Here is a 16,606-nt window from a genome sequence, read left to right on the forward strand (position 1 = left end):
GGATCGGAGAAAAGCAGGGATGTTCAGCACAGGTCTAGGTGGACGAATTCTGTCACTCACTGAGTCTGCCCTTCTCTATGTTGTCTGGTTTAAGTTGGCCACGGAGTATGGAGGTTTCTTTCGATACTGCCCTGTAATGGTAGAATGAGACTAGCTGGTAGGTTGTAATAGTTACCCTGGTGTGGAGATTGGATTATGTGGATCTTTTAAATTGCCATCCAGTAACTGTCGGTAAAAACTGACAACTGGGATCTGGATTCTGCACTGGCAAATACTCAGTGCCCAGACTTGCAAGAGAGAGTTGCCACTCACTTGTGGAACTTCTGGTCTATTAGCATTGTGGATCCGTCCTGAACAAAATGTAGATGCTTCAGAGAAGGAGGAATGGGTTAATGATTAGAACTTGTCTATTTCCATTAAAGGAACTGGATAAGATTCTGACCCAACCCAACAGCAGGACTCCACAACCATGGACTGATTACCAATATTAATTAGACTGCAGTTGATAGTTCTGTTCACTGATTTAACATTAACCAACAAAGATTACGCGATGTGACTGACCCTGATGAAACCTGTAAGGTAATGCAGTTAAAACTCTCCCTGTATATATTTATCAGGGCTGGTGGGGTGAAGGGACAGAAATAAAATTAAAACTCGTCCTCCATTTGCTGCAGAAGGTGCAATATCTTCAAGAACAATTATTTATTGTTATTGCTGTCTGTTACGCCACCGGCGTTTAGGGCAGCAATGAAGGTCCTCCATCTCTGGTGGTGGTCAGAGCTTCCTCCATCATGTCCGTATCTTCCTCTGTTTTTACTGCTGTCAGTCCTGCCAGTCCCAGGTGGAGACTCAGGAATACCCGCGCACTCAAACGTAGTCTGATTCTCCACTGCCGTTTCAGTAACAATTTTGTTTTATGGTCAGGGTTGTCAGCCCTGAGCTGAACCCATGAACCTGGAGGACTGGTGGACCACTCTCTACCCTTTGACCTGTTTGGCATGGGTGACTCTACCAAGAGCCAAAGCACAAAGCCCTGACTCCAGCCAATGTAGCTCTCCAGGTCACTGAGGCACGCAAGCCTCCAAACCCTACAAGGCTGTGGTCCTTATGGAGACTCAACGACAAAGCAAAGTATTTTGGGACTACAGATCCGCCCCCGGCTGTATGTGTCTGGGAGAATGGTGGGAGTGGTGCTTTTCTGCATGACCTCTCTCTCTTTCCTTCCTCTCCCCAGACGCAACAATGGGTGCTGGGTCAAGCTGAGCAGAGCTGGGAGGGCAGAGCACTCTTCCACCCCGTGGGGCTGGTTGGTGGTGGCACGCTGGTCTTGTCTCTAGAGAACAGTCCAGGTTGAAGAGAAATCTCGGGAGCATGGAGACTGCCTGACTTCAGAACCGTGGAGAGTTTGTATTCAGGAAAAACACGTGCATCATGTGTGTGTATTATTCCAAAGAGAAATTCCTTCCTCTGCCCCAAATATTGCTCACAGCTACTTCTAGGCTAAAACTGAGGGATATTGTTGCTGGAGGAAAGAATGTTTTTTTTATATTTCAATCTTTGTTTCAGGGTCAGGCAGTTCCCACCTATATCTCCAAGGCTCCGCACTGTACATATTTTCTAAACCATGCCTGTCTTGGCCTCTTGGCGAGTCTGCCTGTTACTGCCGGTGGGGCAGTCCTCAGTGGATTCATTTCATAAAGCACACTTGCTGTCAAAGATGACTCTTGCTCTTCCTGTAAAAATGCTGAAGAATGGAAATGGAAGCAGTGACAGGTTTCAACAGCACATGATTTTCATTTTTAGTTCCGGTTTAATGCTGCTGGGGTCAGAGATGAGGAACTTCAACCACAAGTGGTTAGCTTCAGATATGCTGACAATTCAGAATCAGCATGTGTCGTGAAATTTGTTAACTTAGCCGCAGCAGTTCAATGTAATACATAATGTAGTAGAAGAAGAAAAAAAATAAACAGATCAATCAATTACAGTATACTTATATTGAATAGATTAAAAATTGTGCAAAGAACAGAAATAATTATACATTAAAAAAGTGAGGTAGTGTTCACGGGTTCAATGTCCATTTAGGAATCAGGTGGCAGAGGGGAAGAAGCTGTTCCTGATTCGCTGAGTGTGTGTCTTCAGGCTTCTGTACCTCCTACCTGATGGTGACAGTGAGAAAAGGGCATGCCCTGGGTGCTGGGGGTCCTTAATGATGGATGCTGTCTTTCTGAGACACCGCTCCCTAAAGATGTCCTGGGTACTTTGTAGGCTAGTACCCAAAATGGAGGCGGCTAAATTTATGACCGTCTGCAGCTTCTTTCGGTCCTGTGCAGTAGCCCCTCCATACCAGACAGTGATGCAGCCTCTCAGAATACTCTCCATGGTATACCTATAGTCTTTGAGTGTTTTTGTTGACATTCCAAATCTCTTCAAACTCCTAATGAAGTATGGTCACTGTCTCGCCGCCTTTATTTCTGCTTCAATATATTGGGATCAGGTTAGGTCCTCAGAGATCTTGACACCCAGGAATTTGAAACTGCTCACTCTCTCCACTTCTGATCCCTCTATGAGGATTGGTATGTGTTCCTTTGTCTTACCCTTCCTGAAGTCCACAATCAGCTCTTTCATCTTACTGATTTTCAGTGCATGGCTGTTGCTGCGGTACCATTAAGCTAGTTGGTATATCTCGCTCCTGTAGGCCCTCTTGTCTCCATCTGAGATTCTACCAACAATGGTTGTACCATCAGCAAGTTTATAGATAGTGTTTGAGCTATGCCTAGCCATACAGTCATGGGTATAGAGAGAGTAAAGCAGTGGGATAAGCATACACCCCTGCACCAGTGCACCAGTGTTGATCGTCAGTAAGGAGGAGATATTATCACCAATCCGCACAGACTGTGGTCTTCCGGTTAGGAAGTCAAGGATCCGGTCGCAGAGGGAGGTACAGAGGCCCAGGTCTGACTCTAGGAATGATGGTGTTAAATGCTGAGCTATAGTCGATGAACAGCATCCTGACATAGGTGGTCTAAGGCCGTGTGAAGAGCCATTGAGATTGCATCTGCCATTGACCTACTGTGGCGATAGGCAAACTGCAATGGGTCCAGGTCCTTGTTGAGGCCAGAGTTCAGTACAGTCGTGACCATTCTCTCAAATTCCAGTGGTTACATAGCAAAACTGATGTTCAATGGAGTTTTAATTTTAATTAGCTTTTCTTTCCTTAAATTATTAAGTTGGTCAAGTAGTCTTGAGGATTATGAATTCAAAACGGAGGAGGGAGAACATTTGCTAGAAGAAACTTCTTTACAAAGATCATGGTTTGGTTTGATACAGAGGGTGCTAAGTTCAAAAGTTCAAAGTAATGTGTATCACAAGAGTATGTATGCATCACCACATACAGCTCTGAGATTCTTTTTCTGCGGACATACTTAGCAAATCTATTGAACAGTAACTGTAATGGTTGGGGCATATTCCAGTATTTTCCTCTGGTAAAAGCACTGAATCTACGAAACCTTGGTAACCAGAACAACTGGAAAGTCTTGGATTGATTTAGGAGAAGCAGCAATGGACCGAATGGCTTCATTTAGTGCTGCCTGCTGTTCTCCGTTTCTAAAGTTAACATTCAACAGAACTGTTGCAAGGCTGCATTGGAATTGGAATTTCATTCTCTAGTCTGGAAAACAAATAAGATTTTTTTTAAATCAGGGTAGAAAGTCATATCGGTCTCTGTGAACTGGATCTCAGTGGGGTTAAGCTGGCTGCAAACGTTTTGACAGGAATTGGATCTGACAGGCTGTACCAAGCCGCACAGGCCTGTAGGGTTGATGACTGACCTGGTTCACTGACGGGACCTGGAGAGGTGTATCTATTACTGGAACTTGGCACACTTGCTGTTTGACTCTCGAATGCCAGCCCTTAGTAACAGATCTATCCCTTTCAGGTCCCATCAATTAGTCGGGCTTGTACTGCAAATCACTCGGCTAACAGGAACAGAGTTTCTGGTTGAATAAGCAGCCCGAGGCTTTGTGATGTAAACAGTGTGGCTTTAGGCAGTGCAGCTGCCCTCTTTCGCACAGCACAGGAGCTCCTCTGCCTTCCTATGTTAAAACCCCTGCAGTTTAGATAAATTGGTGGTGTGGCTCTGGAGATTTAACAAACAACGTACCTGTCAGTTTGTAGAACCACACAGGTTGATGGATACCCTGAGTACTTTTTTTTAAAGAAAAGCATCCATTTTAATTTTAAAAAGTGTGAAATAGAACAGTATAATAATGTATGAAGCTGGCAACCCTCCAGAAGTTAACATGTAGACAAACAAACTAAGGACCTTTGAAGCTGTGTAGAAAGAGGAGCTGAGAGTTCATCAGGCTAAACCATTAACAAATGCTTCGCTCTCTCCAGTTTGAGATGTGCTTAGTATTTCTGCTATTTTCTGTACTAATTAAACAAGTGTTAAATACTCTTGTTACCCATTATTGAGTATAACCAGGCATCTGAGTGCAAGTTGGACATCATTAACGTTGAAGATTAAACAAGATGGAAAAAGACAACTGGATGGGATTTGAAAAGTGATATAGCACTAAGTGTACTGCAATGGACAAAGTGCCGTTATCACTGGACGGTGAGGCTATCGTTGTGCAGGGTCTACTGCTGGCAACCTCTATTATTTCTTTTGGGATTTCTTTCCCATGCATCTCAATGACAGCAGGTTACCGAGAAGGAGCGGCCAACAAGGAGAAACTAGTGCCTTGGGATGACAATGGCTGCAAAGTAACCGTAGATTTTGAGGAACTCTCATGACAAGTGCTGCACCTGTATTCAAAAGTGTGCCTCTAATATTTCGTACCATATCTCTTTGTGTTATCTTGGGGTCCGAGTCCATAGGACACTCAAAGCTGCTACGCAGGTTGACTCTGTGGTTAAGAAGGTAGACGGTGTATTGCCCTTCATCAACTGTGGGATTAAATTTAGGAGATGAGAGGTAATGTCGCAGCTATATTGGGCCCTGGTTAGACCCCACTTGGAGTACTGTGCTCAGTTCTGGTCGCCTCAGGAAGGATGTGGAAACCATAGAAAGGATGCAGAGGAGATTTACAGGGATGTTGCCAGAATTGGGGAGCATGCATTATGAGAATAGGTTGCGTGAACTCGGCCTTTTCTCATTGGAGTGAAGGAGAATGAGAGGTGACCTGATAGAGGTGTAGGAGATGATGAGAGGCTTTGACCGTGTGGATAGTCAAAGGCTTTTTCCCAGGGCTGAAATGGCTAGCATGAGAGGGCATAGTTTTAAGGTGCTTGGAAATAGGTACAGAGGAGATGTGAGGAGTAAGTTTTTTACGTAGAGAGCGGTGAGTGCGTGGAATGGGCTGCCGGCGACAGTGGTGGAGGCGGATACGATAGGGTCTTTTAAGAGACTCCTGGATAGGTACATGGAGCTTAGAAAAATAGAGGGCTATGAGTAACTCTAGGTAATTTCTAAAGTAAGTACATGTTTGGCACAGCATTGTGGGTCAAAAGGCCTGTATAGTGCAGTAGGTTTTCTATGTTTCATGTATAAGATAATTATGTCTGCGACTGCCACAAAGGGTTGGCATGGTAGCATAGTGGTTAGCACAACTCCTTACAGTACTAGCAACCCGGGTTCAATTCCCACTGCTGCCTGTATGCAGTTTGTATGTTCCGCCCGACTGTGTGGGTTTCCTCCCACAGGTCTAAAGATGTAGGGATTGGTAAGTTAATTGGCCATTGTAGTTCATCCTGTGATTAAATCAGGGGACTGCTGGACAGTGTGGCTCGAAGGGCCAGGTGTGCATTTTATTTAAATAGTTAATAAAAGGTGAAATGATGAAATCTTCTCTGTTAAGGCTTGGACTGAATGCTATTTTGAAGACTCTGATGAGGAAAAACCACATCAGTTGCTTGGACAGTTTAGAAATCAATACCATCCAAGCTGTTTAAAATTTTAAGTGTTAGAAAAATGAGGTGGATGGAGCCTTGCATGAGGTTGATTGTATTTCAGAATCACGTTTATTATCACAGACGTTGCGAAATTTGTTGTTTGGTGGCAGCATACAGTGCAATATATTAAAAATAACTATAGGTTACATTAAGAAATATAAAAAGAAACAATAGTGCAAAACAAAAGCAAAATAGAGAGAAAGTGTTCATTGAACGCTCAGAAATCCGATTCTGGAAAAGCTGATGGAAGTGATAATGTTCTCAGCTAGAGGTGACTGGGTAATCCTCTGCTAATCAATTCTCTCCTGCCACCAACTACCCTACGATAAATAACCAAAGCTGATTTTGTGCATATAATTTGAATGTCACTTTTGTCCACTCAGTGTATTTTGCATTTGTGGGAAAGGTTGAGGAATTTTCAGTGAAAAGTCATGTTTCCTCCAAACTCTTAAAAAGACGTTTGACTTCGGAGTCTATTTAATCTAGTGTACAACTGACCATTTCTTGTGAGCATATAACTCATTAACCAGATCAACAAGTTTGTGGATGATGCTAAGACTGGGTGTGTAGTAGGCAGCGAGGATGGCTATCAAAACTTGCAGTGGTATCTGGACTAGCCAGAATAATGGACTGAAAAATGGCAAATGGTATTTAACACAGACAAGTGTGAGATGTTTCACTTTCAGGGTAGGATTTATGTGATGAGCTTCAATGTTATGGAAATATTCCCCTTCCAAATAAAAAAGATGTAGCTATGGGCACCCGTATGGGTCCTAGCTATGCCTGCCTTTTTGTTGGCTTTGTGGAACAATCTATGTTCCGTGCCTATTCTGGTATCTGTCCGCCACTTTTCCTTCACTACATCGACGACTGCATTGGCGCTGCTTCCTGCACGCATGCAGAACTTGTTGACTTTATTAACTTTGCCTCCAACTTTCACCCTGCCCTCAAGTTTACCTGGTCCATTTCCGACACTTCCCTCCCTTTCTAGATCTTTCTGTCTCTGTCTCTGGAGACAGCTTATCCACTGATGTCTACTATAAGCCTACTGACTCTCACAGCTATCTGCACTATTCCTCTTCTCACCCTGTCTCTTGCAAAAACGCCATCCCCTTCTCGCAATTCCTCCGTCTCCGCCACATCTGCTCTCAGGATGAGGCTTTTCATTCTAGGACGAGGGAGATGTCTTCCTTTTTTAAAGAAAGGGGCTTCCCTTCCTCCACTATCAACTCTGCTCTTAAATGCATCTCCCCCATTTCATGTACATCTGCTCTCACTCCATCCTCCCGCCACCCCACTAGGAATAGAGTTCTCCTGGTCCTCACCTACCACCCCACCAGCCTCCGGGTCCAACATATTATTCTCCGTAACTTCCGCCACTTCCAACGGGATCCCACCACTAAGCACATCTTTCCCTCCCCCCACCTCTGCATTCCGCAGGGATCGCTCCCTACACAACTCCCTTGTCCATTCGTCCCCCCCATCCCTCCCCACTGATCTCCCTCCTGGCACTTATCCGTGTAAGCGGAACAAGTGCTACACATGCCCTTACACTTCCTCCCTTACCACCATTCAGGGCCCCAAACAGTCCTTCCAGGTGAGGCAACACTTCATCTGTGAGTTGACTGGGGTGATATACTGCGTCCGGTGCTCCCGATGTGGCCTTTTATATATTGGCGAGACCCGAGGCAGACTGGGAGACCGCTTTGCTGAACATCTACGCTCTGTCCGCCAGAGAAAGCAGGATCTCCCAGTGGCCACACATTTTAATTCCACATCCCATTCCTATTCTGACATGTCTATCCACGGCCTCCTCTACTGTAAAGATGAAGCCACACTCAGGTTGGAGGAACAACACCTTATATTCCGTCTGGGTAGCCTCCAACCTGATGGCATGAACATCGACTTCTCTAACTTCCGCTAAGGCCCCACCTCCCCCTCGTACCCCATCTGTTACTCATTTTTATGCACACATTCTTTCTCTCACTCTCCTTTTTCTCCCTCTGTTCCTCTGAATATACCTCTTGCCCATCCTCTGGGTACCCCCCCCCCCTGTCTTTCTTCCCGGACCTCCTGTCCCATGATCCTCTCGTATCCCCTTTTGCCAATCACCTGTCCAGCTCTTGGCTCCATCCCTCCCCCTCCTGTCTTCTCCTATCATTTTGGATCTCCCCCTCCCCCTCCAACTTTCAAATCCCTTACTCACTCTTCCTTCAGTTAGTACTGACGAAGGGTCTCAGCCTGAAACGTTGACTGCACCTCTTCCTACAGATGCTGCTTGGCCTGCTGCGTTCACCAGCAACTTTGATGTGTGTTGCTTGAATTTCCAGCATCTGCAGAATTCCTGTTCTTTGAGAGATAATTATTGGTTTTATAGCCTGTCTGGTTATTCTTCTAAACTCCCTGGATCCTGAGGAGTGTGGTAGAACAGAGAGATCGGGAAATACAGATCCATAATTCCTTGAAAGTGGCAGATATATGTGTAAAGGGAGCTCTTGGCACGTAGGCCTTCGTAAATCAAAGTACTGAGTACAGGAGATGAGGTGCTATGGTGAAGTTTTATAAGACATTGGTGACGTCTAATTTGGAGGATTGTGTACAGTTCTGGTCACCTACCTACAGGAAAGATCCCAATAAAATTGAAAGAATGCAGAGAAAATTTATAAAGCTGTGTCGGGACTTGAGAACCTAAACTATAGGGAAAAGTTGTTTATTCCCAAGATAGAAGAAGATTGAGGGGAGCTTTGATAGAGATATACACAATTATAATGAGCATAGATAGGGTAAACACAAGCAGGCTTTTTTCTACTAAGGTTGGGTGAGACTAGAACTAGAGATCATGGATTTAATTTACTTTGAACCTTGAAGGGTGAAATGTTTAAGGGGACCATGAGGGGGAAACTTCTTCACTCAGAGGGTGGTGAGAGTGTGGAACGAGCTGCCAGAAGAAGTGGCTGATGAGGGTTTGTTTTAACCTTTAAGAGAAATTTGAATAGATACATTGATGGGACGGTTACAGAGGACTATGGTCTGGGTGCTGGTTGATGGGAATGGGCAGATTAATAGTTCAAAATGGACTAAATGGGCTAAAGGGCTTGTTACTGTATACTAGTATTCTATGACTCTAGCTAACAGTGTCATTACAGGTTTTGAAGTTCCAAAACATCTGACATTTACTGCCAATGCTTCTTAAAATGTGACAGTTCCACTCCAAGTCTCATCCTTAAATCTGCCCTGCCTTTCATGGGCTGAATGTAAAGGCACAAACTGGTGTGGTTACAAACTTCACAAAGACAGAAGGCCCAGACTTTTAGACCATAAGAGATAGGAGCAGAGTTAGGCCATTTGGCCCATCGAGTCTCCTTCGCCATTTCATCTTGGCTGAATCAAATTTCTTCTCAGCCCCAATCTCCTGCCTTCTCCCCATATCCCTGACCAATCAAGAATCTATCAACTTCTTCCTTAAATATACATAAAGGCTTGGCCTCCACAGCTGCTTGTGGCAAAGAATTCCATAGATTCACCACTCTCTAGCTGAAGATATTCCTCCTAATCTCCATTCTAAATGGACACCCTGCAATTCTGAGGTTGTGTGCTCTGGTCTTAGATTCCTCCACCATAGGAAACATCTCCACGTCCACTGTATCAAGGCCTTTCACCATTTGATAGGTTTTAACAAGGTCACCCCTCGTTCTTCTGAATTCCAGTGAATGCTGGCCCAAAGCCACCTAGCACTCTCCATATGACAAGCCGTTCAAACTTAGAATCATTTCCTGAACTTCCTTTGAACCCCCTCCAGTTTCAGCACCTCCTGGCTGAGACAATAATTGGGACTTCACAGCGGGGCTTTTCTCCGAAGGAGGAGAGGACAGTAAGGAAACAAAAGTTGAAATGCTTGAAGCACTTATCAGGTCAGTCAACATCTTTAGAAAAACAGACATTGTTTCAACTTGTTGATCCTTTTATCAGTTTGTTCTACCTTCCTCACTTCAAAGAGCTGGTTGGGGTCAGATTTGCTTATCTCCAGAGTTCAGTGTAGAACCTTTCAAGATCTCTGCCTCGTCATACTTCTGGCCTCTGGTGCCCCCGTTCATTCTGCCATTGCAGTCATACTTTCAGTGGCACAGTCCGTACCTCCTTCGATTTACATGTGCTCTTCAGCCATTCGGAGCGACACTGGTGGGATCAAGTGAGCATTGCGGTTCAGTTCGCAATTGGCCTGCCTAAAAGAGGGCGATATGTGGAGAGGGTTCTGAAACCGGAAAGCAAAGCAAGATCTCCCTGAACAGTGTGTCTTTGGCAGTTGTTTCAAAATTTACTACATTTAACAATGGAATGCCTCATTTGCCTATAGATTATGTACACCACGTTTGAATGGTTTTGAAACACTTTCTGAGCACATGACAGTGACCTTCTTTGTGCTATTGAATAAATTTCTAAAGGTCAGAGGTAGAGTGATAGGATAAGCAATTGTTTATTGTCCTTCCACTAAAGCTGCAAGAGACTGGGAAGATCTATCCCCAATCTTTAGGAATTCATTAAATAATGTAAAGATAGAGTCATTGGTTATGTTTTGTATGTTCAAAACGTTAAATTAATTCAAAGGAATATGAAATGCAGGTCTAGCTTTACCCTTACTTTAAGCGAAGTGCGCATGTATCATCTGGTAGCATGATGATGTATGCAATTAACATATTTTTACATATTAAAGTTAAAGTTTGTCAGCCTTATAGGCTCATCAGGCCAGTGCTTATGCTGGTTTCCGTGGCGTGAAGCGACTAAGATAATCCATAATTAATTATTTAAATTAACAAGAATGCTTAATCAAACTATATATATATATATATATATATATATATATATATATATATATATATATATATACACACACACAAGATGACTCTAATATTATTGAAATATAAAATACACAACCCTTGAGTTTATAAACTATCATATGCTCAGGATATGTGTTTGAAGAAGATTGAAATACGGTGTGGTTACGGTAGATTTGTTTGACAAGTGAAGGCTTTGAAATTAAAGTGAATTTGTTTTCTATCATGCTTGCCTTTCAGCATCTCATCACTCAGGTGTTCTTCCTGGCCAGATCCCCACCTTCTAACACCTCATTGCCAACTCCGTTGCTTCCCCTGTAAGCTGGAAAATCTTCTGTTCATCCATTACCCCTTGGACTGCTGGGCTTTCACACTGGCATTGCCCTCTCGTTCAAATTTTCATCCTTGTTTTTAGGTCCTCCCGTGGAAACCTTTCTCCCCATGACCTGCTGCAGACAAACAGCTTTGCGACTTCTCACGTTTCCTCCAGTTCCTCTGCCCAGCACGACCCAGTTTCAATCAGTAAGCACGCTTCGCTAGCAGGCCAGACCCTAAACTCTGCAATTCCTTTCTTCAACCTTTTCAACTCGCTGCTGGCTCCTTACAGCCTGCTGCCTCTGCAAAGCAGCCACTCAAATCTGAATCCTGCTACAGAGACTTAAAAGGCCTAATGAGAAGCCGCAGCTTCACTGCACCAGAGACCAAGGTTCAACTCTCACGTTGGGTGCTGTGCACGGGCAGTTTCTGCATGCCCGGATATTCCGGTGCCCTCCCATCTGTGGATTGGTAGGTTAAATCCCCCCTAAAGCGTAAGTGAGTGGTAGAATTTGGGGGATGGGGGGTGCTGATGTTGGGAATGTGATTTATGTAGGATTAGTAAACTGAAACAGATGGTCAGTGTGGACTTGTGGGCCGAACGGCCTGTTTCTGTGCTGTGTCTCTCTTTGACACCTAATAACCTGCCAAGACTTGCAGGTGGGCTCCGGACTGGGCAAAGTGCAGCATAAATTCAAGGTGCCACTCATCAAGCATTTCATTTGCAGATTTATTTTCAGCAGAGTCCTGGAACGTGCAAACAAAACAACACACACACAAACTGCTGGGCAGGCGGCATCTGTGGAAATGAATAAACAGTCGACGTTTCATGCCGACACTCTTCTTCAGAGCGGTCCTGACGAAGGGTCTCGGCCCGAAACGTCGACTGTTTATTCATTTCCACAGATGCCGCCTGACCAGCTGAGTTCTTCCAGCATTTTGTGTGTGTGTTTTTGTGCGTGTGTGCGTGTGTGTGTGTGTGTGTGTGTGTGCGCGTGCGTGTGTGTTTTTGTGTGTGTGTGAGTGTGTGTGTGTTTTTGTGTGTGTGTGAGTGTGTGTGTGTTTTTTGTGCGTGTGTGTATGTGTATGTGTGTGTGTGTTTGTGTGTGTGTGTGTGTTTGTGTGTGCATGTGTATGTGTGTGTACATGTGTACATGTGTGTGTGTGTATGTGTGCGTGTGTTTTTGTGTGTGTGCACGTTGCTTTGGATTTCCAGCATCTGCAGACTTCCTTGTGTTTATGACATGCTTGCAATGGTTGCTTGATAATCAGAAAAGGATCCATGTGAAATAAAAACCGAGACCAAGCTTATAACAGAAATAAGTTACCAGAAATTGGCGCTATGTTGTGGGTGTCCACTTCTGAGCTGTGGTTAAATTAAGTCGTCGGAAGTGCATATGTCAGCAGAGTCACTGGAGACCACCCTTGAACTGGCAGTGAACTCCTCTCTCTACGTCTCAGGCAAGGCTACTGGGAGGCGGTTGGCGGTCTGGTGGGACGGTGAGAGGGGGATAGCCTTGCAGTCAGGGTCACTATAAGGTCAGTCGAATAACAGATTCATTTGTGGAGACGGCACTTGGCCTCAGCGTGAGCTCTTCACTGAGCTAACCTGTACAAACCTGGCAGGCACAGGTGAAGAATAAGCAAATCAGCCTCAGCCACAGCACTGCCGGTCTGACCAGAACTCCTCCTGTATTTTAGACAGGATAAGGAGAGCGGGGGCAGAAGGCTGTCACTTCAAAAGTCAAACAACTGATTTCACATTGTTGTTCTTGGATTGGAAAGGGATCGGCATTTGCTTGCTTGGTCAATTTACTTAAAAAAAACTCCATTGTTCAGTAAATGCTGCTCTTACCTGAATCCCACCATGAAGGATCATAATCCCAGGTCGATGTTCCTGGGACAGGTTTGCTGCTGGAGGTGTGGTGTTCCAAACAGGCCATTTAATTGAGGCCTATCTCAGGTGGAGATGAAATAATCTGTTTTTGTAAAGGAGAGTTGGAGCATTAGCCTTGACACCCTGGTTAATATTTACCCCTCAATTGACATCACTTTAAAAACGTAACCGGTAATTACTGTTTTTGGAAACTTGTGTTAAACAACTTGGGACGATGTTAAAACAGTAGCTGAACATCCAGTCTACATCATAGGTTGCAAAGCGCTCCAGACGTGGTGAAGTACGTGCACACTTAAACACACTTCCTTACTCAGCCAAATTTCCCCGGGCTTTCTGATCTCAGACAGTATTCAGTGGCCTGGAGGTTCAAGTTAATGTCAGAAAATGAAACCCTTACTTTTTGCAAACATTCATGAAACAGACAGAGAGGAAAAAAAGGCCAAAGAATGAATATATTTATAATCCAATGATTAGCCCCGATGAGACAAGGTTCTCCAACATCTTACCCTCAACAAAGTGGATAAAGTCACCTCCACTGTCCGTCTGGATAATGGGGTTCATCACTTGGGGTCCACAGACCCCTTGGTTAGTTGTAGGGGTCCATGGCATTAAAAAAAAGGCTGGGAACCGCTGATCTACATCGTTCAGGCTTTAAGCAATGTATTCCATCAGCAACTCTTCTCCAAATCAAAGATAACCAAATCGCCAGCCTACAACTTTGCCACTATGAGATAGGGATGTACAGTAATCAATGTTTCTTTGCCCAGGGAGACTTGTGTTGGAGGTGAATGGGATGCTATTTCACCCGTTTTATTTTTTAAAAAAATCAAATAAAACTGCAGATGTTGGAATCTGAAACAGAAACATAACTCAGCCAGTCAAGCAGCATCTGCAGAAAGAGAAATCTGTTAAGTTTTTGAGTTAATGGTCACTGGTGTAGGCTTTACCATTCAGAGGATTTTGCAGAGAACAGGGGGACTGTGTTGACAGAATGCTGGAGGAACTCAACTGGTCAGACAGTGACAAGGAAGGGAAATGGACAGATGACGTTTCGAGTTGGGACCGTTCAGCAGGACTGGTAAAGATTCCACTGATGTGACTCAGGACTCACACACCTTCAGCCCTGTCCTGCAATGTCAACTGTCCATTTCCCTCCACAGAGGCCGCCTGACCCAGAACTCCTCCAACATTTCGTGTGTTGTTCCAGATTTCCAGCATCTGCAGACTCTCTTGTGACAGCAGATCTGTGTCAGACCCTGCAGTCAGAATCACTCTCATCCAACCAGATAATTCAAGGTCAATAGAAGTTTGATCCAAGCCTAGGTAATTTGTCAGTCTGAAAAAGGAGGGGAATTGAGTATTTTTTAAAGTATTTTAAAATTGGAGTTACAGTGAAGAACGTTACCAGTTTCTGCACTAACGGTGAGTGCAGCACAGTTCTGAAAAGTTCAACTTTAGAAAAGGTGGCATTTTAAACTCTGGGTAATAAATGACAGTGGGTAACAACTGTAACCTCTGCACTGTGTTTCACAAACTACATCCTAATAGCCACAAGGAAAACAGATGTTAATTCAAAGGAGAGAATTGGGGGGGGGGGTGACCAGAAGTTTGTTCAAAGAAATGCATTCTAGGGCTGCGAATAGGAAGTGAATTCAATAAGCACTAGAACCAGATGATTAAATGAATAGATGATAAATTTCACAGAACGTTAGAGGCAAAGGAAGAAATATATTAGTTGGGTCAAGTTGATAGGGAATGTTAGAGAGGGGCAAGGCCACGGAGGGCTAAAACTGTGTGTTGAATCAATGTTTTATGGTGGATCTATGAAGTCTAAATTTGGAACGTAGCTGAATTAGCTGCATTCATTTCAGAAATGGTCTGTCATTAAGATGAAAAAGCAGTTGGATGCTATTTCAGGAATCGGAGGGGTCACTGAGTCTCTGCTGCCAGATAGCTGTAAGTTGTTAAGTGTACGGCTGAAGCAGGAGGGTAATCCATCACAGGTACCGGTGTAACAAACTCAGCCTAACCTTGTCCTGATCCTGTTATTTCAGTATAACATGTGCTCAGGGGTAAATGGGCATGAACTGTCACCCCTACCCCCTGGTGAGGGGTCATCCTGCCTGACCTCATGAAACTGCCAATCAAAATGAATAATGGAGAGAACATGAACCCAGGCAGAAATATGCTCTAAGTGGCCAAGAAATTTCCCCAGTAAGAGACTGTTCCACATCTAAAACTTAATCTTAATGCCATAATAACTTTCATGATGAGACATATTCAAGAAATAATTTATTTATATTACCAAACTTAATTAGACCTGTGAACAATATAACATGATTAACTAAATGGAGAATTGTATAAACTTGAATTAAAACTTCTATATTGAAGATTTGGTATCATTTAGTCAGCTTACCAATCCTGTGTCTGGGAGTGAGGTTTCTCTTGTGGCAAATTATTAATGTGCATGTGAATACACACTGGTTTCTCCTCACAAGACTGTCTTGTGATGGGAGCTTCCTCTTCACCTTTGCGTCAATGCTAGATTGTGAGCAAAAGGACCAACAAGTTTCTCTAAAAGTGTGCAGTGTTTATGCAAATTATAATCGAGGTAAAAGAGTGCAGTGTTTATGCAAATTATAATCGAGGTAGACTGACGTCCATCTACAGGGGTTGGTGTGAAATACAACAGAACCGTTAAAGGCCACACATGCAAATTCTGATGCTACTGTAGACCTCGCTTTCCTGAAGGTGCTTTTGACCATTCAGCATCTTGTTTGGTTAGGTGTTCTTGGCTGAAATGTTGATGAAAGTAAGAGGTCTGTCTTCATCTGATGCTCTCCAGGTCTAGTGTCACTAAAATTCAAGGCACAGTATCAATTCACCATTCGAATAAGATCATCAACTCTGTCGATCAACCCTGGTGATAATTCTGCACTGATAGCATGACCTGGTGTGCTGTCTGCACTCCACTTGGCCCTGCACAATTCTCATTTATGCTACTTGAGCCAACTTCTATATTGCTATTGCGAATCCTGCAAGAACATTGCAGCAAGCATTTAGACATTTGGACAGGTCAGTGCATAGAGGGATAAAGGGCAAGCAAATGGGATGAGCTCAGATTGGCAATTTGGTCGGCATGGTTGAGTTGGGCTGAAGGGCCTGCGTCACTGTATACCACCACCACTCAGGCCAGAATGGATGAGGCACTCACTGCTATTAGTTAACCCCTAACTTACTCTGCTAACATACAGTCCAGGTTTAAGTAGTGAATAACGGGAGTGAGGTATGGAGGTTTTTCCAGGTAGCTGTTTTCTTAAAGTTTTCATTACTGATTGTTTCTTCCATCTCCCCTTTTTTCTGCGAATGTCTTCCATGACAACAACCAATCTACCCAATCACAGTCTCTCTACTTCTTGCACTCTGGTCCGCGATCCATCTCTCAATGCCTTCTAACCATGGGCTAGGTAATGGAGCTTCTTCTGAATTTCATTATTATTTTATCGGTGTATTATAATAGTTGGCAGTCTAATATTGTCCATGTGGGCACGTGGCCAAGTGATTAAGGCATTCGACTAGCGATTTGAAGGTCGTGAGTTCGAGCCCCAGC

General features: G+C 44.0%; 1 long non-coding RNA gene across 1 annotated transcript; it reads right to left on the bottom strand.

The window, feature by feature from the left end:
• Positions 1-8,153: 8,153 nt before the first annotated feature.
• LOC140188755 (uncharacterized) lies at positions 8,154-15,441 on the bottom strand. The gene is made up of 3 exons (XR_011883380.1): positions 15,413-15,441; positions 12,955-13,078; positions 8,154-10,175 (listed from the first exon to the last, which is right to left on the bottom strand). It is a non-coding gene; the product is annotated as an uncharacterized lncRNA (long non-coding RNA).
• Between the last annotated feature and the right edge of the window lie 1,165 nt (positions 15,442-16,606).

The sequence above is a fragment of the Mobula birostris genome, chromosome 27 (assembly GCF_030028105.1).
Source record: "Mobula birostris isolate sMobBir1 chromosome 27, sMobBir1.hap1, whole genome shotgun sequence".
NCBI lineage: Eukaryota > Metazoa > Chordata > Chondrichthyes > Myliobatiformes > Myliobatidae > Mobula > Mobula birostris.